At 38.6% G+C, this 11,044-nt stretch overlaps 1 long non-coding RNA gene across 1 annotated transcript; it reads right to left on the bottom strand.

Annotated features, from left to right (window-relative positions):
• Positions 1 to 4,142: 4,142 nt before the first annotated feature.
• On the bottom strand, positions 4,143 to 5,128 carry LOC109146794. The gene is made up of 3 exons (XR_002048509.1): positions 4,998 to 5,128; positions 4,737 to 4,806; positions 4,143 to 4,318 (listed from the first exon to the last, which is right to left on the bottom strand). It is a non-coding gene; the product is annotated as an uncharacterized LOC109146794 (long non-coding RNA).
• Positions 5,129 to 11,044: the final 5,916 nt, after the last annotated feature.

Raw genomic sequence — 11,044 nt, 5'->3', positions numbered from 1 at the left:
CATCTTTGAACAATTTTGAAGTCGAAGAGATATGAGTACGAGCATCTTTTGCAGATTCAAGCCCAAATTTGGATAGAAGATTTTTCGCATATTTTTCTTGTGAAATAAAAATCCCTTCTTTAGTTTGGCTCACTTGTAATCCAAGAAAATATGTTAGTTCACCTATCATGCTCATTTCAAACTCCTGTTGCATTACCTTGACTAGCTGGTCTGTCTCTCCTGGTTGTATGGATCCAAAAACGATATCATCTACATACACTTGAGCAATTGTTATGTGTTTACCTGATCGTTTTATAAATAACGTTTTGTCTGATCCTCCTCTTTTGTAGTTGTTCTGAAGAAGATATTGAGTAAGTCTCTCATACCAGGCTCTTGGGGCCTGTTTTAAGCCATAGAAAGCTTTTTGTAATTTGTAGACATAGTCTGGATGATGTGGATCTTCAAACCCTTTAGGCTGAGCAACGTATATATCTTCCGAGAGATAACCGTTTAAGAATGATGTTTTAACGTCCATCTGAAACAACTTGAATTTTAGGGCACAGGCAATCGATAAAAGGAGTCGTATTGACTCTAGCCGTGCAACAGGAGCAAATGTTTCGACGTAGTCGATTCCTTCAATTTGGGAGTAGCCTTGGGCTACCAGCCGTGCTTTATTTCTAGCGATGTTGCCAGCTGCATCGGTTTTGTTGCGAAAGATCCATTTGGTACCTACAACATTAACATTGTCAGGTTTAGGAATTAGAGACCATACCTTATTTCGTTCGAACTGCCCCAGTTCTTCTTGCATGGCCTTGATCCAGTGTTCGTCTGTTAGAGCTTCTTTGATATTCTTCGGTTTGGTCTGCGAAGTATAACAAGAATATCCTGCTAATTGAAGATAATCACGTTTCGGTTTACCTCTGGTTTTTACGCCGGAACTAGGATCTCCAATTACGTTTTGTATTGGATGAGCTTTCTGAATGCGAGTAGGGATATCAATGTTTCCGTGATCAGTGTCAGATTCAGACTCAGACTCAGTTTCTTGCTCAGGTTGAGTTGATGTGGTAGCTGGCATAGGAGACTATGGATTAGGTTCAGGACAACTTGTGTCAGGTTCTGACACTGGTCCAGACGGAGACGTTGTGATAATATTGCTCGGTTGATCATCGATTACAACATTTGTGGACTCCATGATGGTTTTGGTAACTTTGTTGTATACACGATATGCCCTGCTATTTGTTGAATAGCCGAGGAAGATCCCTTCATCGCTTTTTGATTCAAACTTTGCGACAGGGTTTCGATCCTTTAAGATAAAACAGCGTGATCCGAAAACATGAAAATATTTAATGTTTGGTTTCTTACCGTTCCATAATGTATACGGAGTCTGATTCGTGCCTGGACGTAGATAGACCCGATTGATGATGTGACATGCAGTGTTCACAGCTTCTGCCCAAAATTTTTGAGGTAGTCCTTTGGCATTGAGCAGAACTCGTCCCATTTCTTGGATTGTGCGGTTCTTCCGTTCAACAACTCCATTTTTTTGAGGTGTTTTCGGTGCTGAGTATTCATGTGTGATTCCTATTTGGTTGCAGAAGGTATCGAACAGATTGTTGTCGAATTCTCGTCCGTGATCACTTCGGATTCGAATGATGGGTTCATTCCTTTCTTTTTGAAGTTTCAATGCCAGAGTTTTGAAGGCTTCGAGGGTCTCAGACTTGTCCCTGAGAAAGGTAACCCAAGAAAAACGAGAATAATCATCTACGCAAACTAGTATGTATTTCTTACCTCCAACACTTTCTGTTTGAGTTGGACCAATGAGATCCATGTGGATCAGTTCCAAGCAGTGACTTGTGTTTATGGTGTGCTGAGTTGGATGAGAGGATTTGGTTTGCTTTCCTGCTTGACATGCACCACATATGGTTGGTTTGACTTTCAGCTTGGGTAATCCCCGAACACCTTCAATCTTCACGAGTTTGTCAAGAAGTCTGTAACTTAGATGTCCTAGCTTTTGGTGCCAAAGCTCAGTTTCATCTACACTGATCCTGCAACACAAAACATTGTTAGTGAGAATATAGCAATTATCAGTTGACCTTGTACCTTCCAAAACACATTGATTTGTTTTGTCTAGGACACTGCAGTTATTTTTGGTGAATCTCACGTTCCACTTCTGGTCACATAGTTGACTTATACTTATAAGATTTGCATGAAGTCCTTTGACTAGTAGAACTTTCTCTAGTTTTGGCAGACCAACTACGTTTAGCGTGCCTATACCAGTGACTTGTCCTTTTATACCGTCGCCAAAGGTAACTTCACCTTTGCTTGTATTTACGTTACTCAGAAATTTAGCATTTCCTGTCATGTGACGTGAACACCCGCTATCGAAGTACCATTTTTCTTCTCGACCTGTACTTTTGGAGTGGAAAGATACGAACGAGATATAATCTGTCTTTTTCACCCAGATTTGTCTTGTAAAGGGTTGGATGTTCTTGTGTTTGAACTTCTCGATTCTTTGATCCTTGTAGAAGTAGTAGCATTCAGGTCTGGTATGACCCCGTAACCTGCAATAATGACATACCGGGTTATAGGTTTTATAATATGGCTTGAGTGATCTTAATGTACCAACGCGATGTGTCGCTGTGCTAGATTCTGGAATATCTCCTTGCCCAGGGCCTGACGCTTTGACAAACACCGTTTTATCCTTTGAGCTGTTTCCTGTGAAACCTATACCAAATTTTGCAGAAGTCTTTCTTCCAGACTCAAGGATTTCGTCAAGTGTAGACGTGGTATCCATCATTTGGATTTGGCGTTTGTAGGTGTTCAGCTCCTGCTTCAGAGTCTGTACCTCTTGTTTTAGTTTTTCTTCTCGGGTCAATGCCTCTTTAAGAAGCAGATCCCTATCGGCTATTTGAGTTTGATACACTTTTTTTGCAGTTGTTACAATCCTTATTTCACTAGTTAATCTACGATTTTCTTTCCTTAGTGCTGCCCATTTGGGATACACACTAGTACAGATTTGCACATCCGCTACCCTTGTAAAAGGCTATCCGCTACCCTTGTACAAGGGTAGCGGATATTAGGGTCTCTGAAAACCGTGAGCTTTCCGCTACCCTTGAATAAGGGTAGCGGAAAGTTAAGAATCCGCTACCCTTCTTTACACAGAAGGGTAGCGAATACCATTAATTTATTAAAACAATCCGCTACCCTTCTTTTTGGTAGCGGATTGTTTTTATGAATTAAAAAAAAATCATTATTATATTTAAATTTCCCAATTCTTTTAAAATCCTATAAGAATTCATACAAAACATATCAACATAATATTAACCATCAACAAACTATCAAAACAAAATATTATCAACATACTTTAAATATACATAGTTCTATTTAAATTTTCTATATCATAAAAAAGTTCTGTCCAGACGAAAATGCACAAAGCCAAAAACAGTTACTGCTTCTGAAATTACAGTCAACAGTGTACAGGTGAGACAACTTAATAACACCCACAAAATGCTTTCCTGAAGAAGTGTACCCAAAAAAGCTTTTACTAAACCTCTCAGAGCACTCCCTGTAAACTCCACATATCATTACAGGGATAATTGGAACTTACTACTCATGTTTTCTTCCCTCCACTAATTTCATAGTTATAGTGATATCCTAACAGCACTTTATTGATGGGTTGCGTTTAGTTGATGCCACCATTATTCACTATAATTAAGCTAGGAATAGACTCCAGCTGACAGAAGAGCATATATCCAAACAGGGCATGATATGAAAATAAATCAAATAATTGTAATGAGACAAACCTCGGCAGCTGCTCCTTCGTCATCTTTGTACCCAAGTTTTTCTAAGATTTCATGTATGGCAGTCAAGTCCGATCTCAAGCAAGCTTCACCAAGAGGAGATAAAGACATAGATTCACCATTCACTGGTATACCCATTAATACATGAGACGGAACCTGAATACCAAGTTTCCATAACTTCAATTAGTCACGTTATCTAGTTAATCAAATAATCCATTACAACATGCTCATCAGATGAGAAAACATATCGAAATGACTAGATGAACCCATAAGGCGTAAACAATGCAGAAAACTAAACAGACAAATATAAATAGTGCAACTGTTAAAGACTTCATTAATATGAAAAGCAGCATCAAGTCTCCTCGGGCTAAATATAACTTCTCTGTAACTTGAAACCCAAAACAAAGGGGAACAGAGAAGAGAATATAAGAGGAAGAAGATAGTTCATATGTGATGGCTGACCAGATCAGGCACACAAGTGGAGAGCCAACCCTTAATTCGTGCAAGAGCTCGTCAAACCTTAATACGCACCACAAACGAACCTGATTAAATTATGAACACATACATGTGCATCAGAAATAACTCAAGACAGCTTTGACTTGTAGGGTTTTATCAATTCATCAAGTTTATCAAGTGCCGAAAATCAAGATCATAACAAGAATCTATACTATTTTCTTCCAATTATTGGGGGTAGTTTTACACAGCTAATAATTTGCACAGCTAATGATGAAGTACCTTTTAACTTTTTAAGTTTGTTTAGTAAGCAAATTTGTCAAAAACATTAAAACTAGATTTGAGCCAACATCTCTGTAAATGGACACTTCTCCACTACCCATGACCATCTTTGGTGCAAAAGTAAATGTAATGCTTGTAATCTATTGTTTTCCAGGACTAGGAGTGACTTTTCAGATAGAATATACTCTCAAAAAATCTCAAAAATTAACAAACTTGGTTACTAACAGTCTGATAGAGGGACCTAAGCTGTGTGTTCCACTTATCCACGGCAGTGTATTTCTTCATCCCCTTTGACCTGCATGCAAAACATTACAAATGTGAAATATAGTGTGGAAAAAAAAAGTCAAAAACCAATAAAAATCAGAAAAGAATGGCGGTATTTAAAATAATACTCTGTAATAATGAATAGATAAATAGGAAAACAAATATGGAATGTCCTTGCAGCTCCTTCACTGTACAAGAGGACACTGATCTCTATCTAATCACCTTGGATATGAAAGGGATCCGAATTCTTGTGTAAGGCTTGATCAGTTTGAGCAATACTTGAGTCCTCACATTCCTCATAAGATCTTCAATGTAATTTCGTATAAAAGGATCATCCATTATTGTCCTTCTATTACTCTAAAGAAATTTACAAAATTAGTTTAAACTAATCACAGCCGCATTTACCTCGTATTTGTTACGGAACTTGTTGTTCATAAAGTGAGTGATGATACTGCTTTTGCCGACAGATTCGTCTCCTAAAATGACGAGATTGTACCTGGCACTGGCGAGGACGGGAAACTGTTGTACATAAAGCAAGTGAGTGATGATACTATGAGCTCATAGGCAGGGAGTATTTCTACATTATATTGTTTGACCTATCCAATGATTACTAACAACAAGAAGAACCATTAGTTGCAGAATCAGCAGAAGCAAAATGTGTTTTTCTTGCCTTGGTATCATCCAGGTACTTCTGATATATGTCCTCCTTTGACAATACTACATTTACAAGACCAGACCAGCTACAGGGCATCGTACTTGTAGAACCATCAATGCCTCTCGGTCCCTGTCGTACAACGAGCACTCTCTCTCCCATCTCTTGCACTGCAACAACGAGCATTCCACCGCCAGTCTCTGATTCTCCTCTAGTCACATATGATAGCACTAGTCATCAGCAACTAGAACAATCATAAAAACATCAAAACAAACTAATTGTTAAACTTGGGAGAAGATTGAGAAACCACAAAGACATGAGAGCAAGAACTGATCATGGAACTTGCATTTTAGAGATACATCTTTTCAAGAAACAGTAAAGTGACATACTGGCATCTGCTAATACAATTACTACAGAATACTAGAACTACCAAAGATGTTTATTACGAAACAAGTTTTTTTCACTTTTGGTTCCTCTACTATAATACCCCTTCCAAAATTAGGTTCCCGACTATCAAGATTTTTAATGTTTGTGCATGAATATTCAATTTCTTCATCCTTAGCTCAATTTCTCGGGCAACCTAAGCCTCCGGAAAATTGAGCTGATGACAAAATGTGAGAGCAATTGAATAGTCATGCACCAAAATTGGGGGTATCATAGTCAAGTAACCAAAAGTGGAAAAAACTCTTAGAAAACTAAACCATTATTTAACTAAATTATTTAACTAAATTAGAGGTCCTAGTTAATTATTTTCAGCCCCCACCCCAATCTCATGCTTATTGTATCTGCAGTTAAGGGTTCCTTAAGTAAATACTCGAAAACCCCAAAAGAAGAATCATCTAGAAATGAGAAATTACACTTCTCGAAACAACTATTATCTGCTAAAAAAGAAAACAGATATCAACAATCTCTGTCTAAACAGAGCTAATTTAGTCCACGAAGCTCTGGATCCAACTAAATCCAAGCTAAACGCGAAAAGGCAGATCAAGCAAAACACATAAATTCATTTCAATAACATTGGCACCCCAAATGAATTGAGAAAGAAAAGGACGAAGAAAGCAGAAAGAGAACCTCATAGGTAGTGCCTTCGGCGGAACCGGCGGCGGCTGAGAACCACAGTGGTGGTGGCGACGTCAGTGGCAGGCGTCGTCGACAGTACGTGGAGGCGTCGTTTTCGGCTGGGTCTGGTCACCGGTAGCTAACGAGAAGAAGAGAAGCGTCATGGGTGGTTGATGAGAGTGGCGCTTGAGTCCTTAGCTTGGTGTAGGCGGTGGCATTTGATCGGGGCTGAGGGAGCGTGGTGAGAGAGGCGGTGTCGACGGCGGAGGTGCGGTCAGTGAGGAGCGACGGCAGAGAGTGTTGGAGAGGTGTGAGAGCGAGATCTGGTTTGTGAAAACTGAAGAGGCGTTGAAGGTTTTTGTTTTGTTGTTTTTTTTTTCTTTTTTGCTTTTTTTTTTCTTTTATTTTTTCCCGATCTGGTTTCCGTGCCCTTTCTAAAAGAAAGGGTAGCGGAAAGTCTATCCGCTTTAATAAACCGCTTCCCTTTTTTTAAAAAAGGTAGTGGTTTCTTATTCATTTATTTACAATTATGCCACCGTCCTATTTTTTTTTTTAAGAATACACTACCTTTGTTTAAAGAAGGGTAGCCTAAAGTCAGATTTCTTTGCTCCATTTTGTACTAGTGACAACTTATTAAACTCAATTTCAAAAGATGATTCACTTGACTCTAAATCTTCTGCAGAATTATACTCGCCTCCTTTTGAGTCAGCAACATCCTCATGACACGGTCCAGTAGCCATATGTACAGTAAAGGCAACAAAATTACCAGAAATTTCGTCTGGATCAGATCTTCCTGTTTCACCGTCCGAGTCATCATCACTCCAAGTAACTGCTGACATAGATTTCTTGCGTCGAAGATAGGTGGGGCATTCTGCTTGTACATGCCCGAAGCCCTCACATTCATAGCATCTGATCCCTTTACTGTTGGATTTCTCTTTGGGCAGTCCTGGACGTGAGCCAGAAGGCTGGAAGGTTGACGTTCCTGATTTAGGACTCGCTTTAGATGATGATGCTTCCTTTTGCATATTCTTGTTTCGTGAACCTTTTGAGACCTGTTTCAAAAGTTTAGAGAACTGTTTAGTCAGAAATACAACAGGATCATCACCTATTTCATCTAAATCAGGTATACAATTATTTTCTTCAGCTGTAAAAGCTACAGTTTTTTGTTTTTTCGTGTGATCTGTTAAGATTTCCATCTCATAAGTTCTTAGATTCCCCATTAGTTGTGTTACGGTCTTTTTCTCCCAGTTTTCGTATTCCTGGATAGCTGTAACTTTCATCCGGAACTGAGGTGGTAGAAATCGTATAATTTTTTTGACCAACTTTTCTTGAGTGAACGGTTCTCCGAGGACCATAGCTCGATTTGCTAGATCTTGCACACGAGTGTGAAAGGTCACGATGGTTTCATCTTCATTCATCCGGAGGTCCTCGAAATCTGACTGTACCAGTTGCAGTTTTGACTGTTTCACCGATTTCGTGCCTTCATAGGTAGCCTCTAGAGCTTCCCATGCGCCTTTAGCTGAATCATGACCTGCAACAATAGGAAATTGGCTTTCATGAATTAGCCCATAAATAGTATCTAGTGCCTTATTGTTGTGTCCAGCACTTGTTTTCTCAGCTTGGGTCCACTCATTTTCAGGTTTCGTCACTCGAGTTTCATCCTCACTGGTACTGGCTTTGGTTGGATGTTCCCAGCCTGTTACAACGATACACCATACTGCTTCACCTTGGGCTTTGAGATGAGTACGCGTGCGCACCTTCCAATATGCATAGTTGTCACCGACTAGATGGGGAAGAGCTTTAGTGTGCTCCATTCTGTAACACTCAATAACCCGTGAGATCGAACAATTTAACAAAATCAGAAATAATAATAATAGCCACTGAAGAATTGAGATCAAGGGGCACGGAGTAGCCAGATCGACAGACTAATAACTTAAGTCTGGCGGCTCTGATACCAATTGAAAAAGCCTGATGTTATCACATCTTTGCTTGTTTTTATAGTTATTTTGAATCATCTCAGTATTTAAGTTCTTTAATTTTGCTTATTTAATACATATTTTCCTTGCTATTATCATTTAATTATGGTTCACACTTGTTTTGAATGTTTTACGGTGTTTGTTAGTGTTTTTTGAACCATTGTAGGTCAATTCTATGAGCAAGGGAAGTTCAAGGATGAGTTTGGAGCAATTTTGGACGAGTTCGGAGCCCAGTGGACTTGACGCGTCGAGCTAAAGGCTCGACGCGTCGAAAATTTCCAGTAGCATCGGAAATCGAGACCATCAGGTCTCGACGCGTCGAGCGAGGCACTGAAATCAGACGAATTAAAAGGGGCGGCGTTGATGTTAATCTCCAATTCAAACTGCAATGTTTCCCAATTCAAACTTCAATTTCCATATTCAAAGGCGCAGCAAAGTCCAAATTCCAACTTCCAACTTCAATTTATAATTAAATACTTCCAATTTCTTTAATTAATTATAGGAATTATAATTTGAGTCCAATTTTGTACAAGATTCCTATTTCATCTCAACTTTGTACCCACTATAAAATCTCTCCTTCCTCAACCCTAAGACACCGAGAGATTTTTAGAGTTCTTTGTAGACAAGAAAGAGAGAAATCAAGAGGCTCGAGTCGTCTTTGGAAGCAAGGAGGAAGCCAGGGAGATTTGGGAGAATCGCTTGGTTAATTCTTGTACTCTTCTGATGATTTGTAATCCTTTATTCATATTTGCTATGTATAATTTAGCCATGCTCGGCTAAATTCCTTAGGGATTTTTGGGTGAATTTGTTTATGAACCTATGTGCCTAGTTCGTTAATTTCTTAATATATTTATGTTTGGTTTTATGATTTGTGTTCCAATCTTGTTTTAATCTGTTGTTGTTGGTAGTTAAAGGCCTAAATTACTAGCTTCACAGTCATGTTTGTGTCACCAATGGGAGTTGGGGCATAAATTAGGGCACACACGATTGCACCTAATGGTTGGTCCTTGGGAAAGGGGAACTTATTAGGGGAAGTTTATTCTAGATTATTGCTCATCGGGAGATGGTAGTAATTAGGAATAATTGAATGCTGATCTTTGATCTTATTGGGTGTTTAAGCCATGGGAGTGGAAATTCACTAGGAATAGAGATTACGGGAGTAATTCGATTCCACTTTGCATTCCCATACGACTCTTAATTCCAAACCAAATATTACAAACGTTAATTGGCACTAGGTGATTAAACATTGTGATCCCAAGAATCCTGTTTTGCTCTATTGTCTACAAAACCTTGCTACTTATTTTATTCTGCTTATTATTTTATGCAATCAATCAACCTTCAAGTTTTGTTCGGACTAGTTTCATATGAGTAACCTAGTAGCTAGTGATTAGTACACCACCTCTCTGTGGTTCGACAACCCGAATACTCCGGGTATTATTTGTTTGCCCCAAATTACAGCAATCAAAGCCCGTGTATCTTGAAATCAATTTAACACTAAGGATTCTACTTGATTTTATGTTATGAGACAATTTCGCTGTTTAATTAAATCAATTTAATCAACATATAAATAACGAAATTGAAAGCATATATAAAGTAAGACACAGTAGAATTGTTACGCAGTTCGGAGCTCCTTCTCCTACGTCTGCGGGGCAACCCACGTCTGCCCAATCCACTAGATGTTCACCACAGAGTATTACAAGAGGTAACTACAAACGGCTCACAGCCTTTACCACTACAACTCTTCTAAAACACCTATTCAGGACTGAACCGTGCATGCCATACCCATCTTTGGTGTAGCACTTCAGCTGTCACATGTACTGATTTGAAGTACAGATTTAAATCACTAATAATATAATCAATATTAAAACAATATATAGGAAGCTTGCGTATGAGATCAAAATTTCAGAATTGGCAATTTCCTCTTTCGACTTCCCTTCCTTATATACTGTACGCAACTCCCATTCCTCCAATCCTTGATTGTAGCTTTCACATGTGGCTTGAATTCTTCTCAACCAGATCTTCTTTAATTTGAGATCTTCAGACTTGCTCTTTGTCCAATTCATTAACAATAAATCTCCACAGCACATTTTAGCTTGGTCCAATAATACTAATTACAAATCAATTTAATTAACATTACATATTAATAAAATAAACTAATAAATTAGCCAATCTAATGTGTACTAATTTGTACACTTACACTTTCAGTATTTTCAAATTTGGTATAGCTGCTATTTTCTCCCAATGACACGTATACACAAACGATATGATTAAAGTTCTGGAGTGCTTTTGATTGTGATGATCAAAAGCCCTATTAATGATTTGAAAGGATGTACGCCTCAAAGGCTTTGGAATATATACAGCAATATACAGAATCTCCCTCTACTAGAAACGAAATCTGGACAACATTACCTTCACAATGTGCCTACATTATTTGTGGAAAAAAGCAAGCAGAGAGATGAAAGTTCTGGCCTGGAGTGTATAGTAGAGGAAAAGAAAAGAGAAGAAACTAATTTATTACATGTATTTATCCTGCATAATGCACTGGTCAGAATGCAGTGATATCTTGCACTTAGATAAGGCTT

Source organism: Ipomoea nil, unplaced genomic scaffold (assembly GCF_001879475.1).
Source record: "Ipomoea nil cultivar Tokyo-kokei standard unplaced genomic scaffold, Asagao_1.1 scaffold1936, whole genome shotgun sequence".
In the NCBI taxonomy this organism is placed as follows: domain Eukaryota; kingdom Viridiplantae; phylum Streptophyta; class Magnoliopsida; order Solanales; family Convolvulaceae; genus Ipomoea; species Ipomoea nil.
This window is presented reverse-complemented; position numbering and strand designations above follow the sequence as displayed.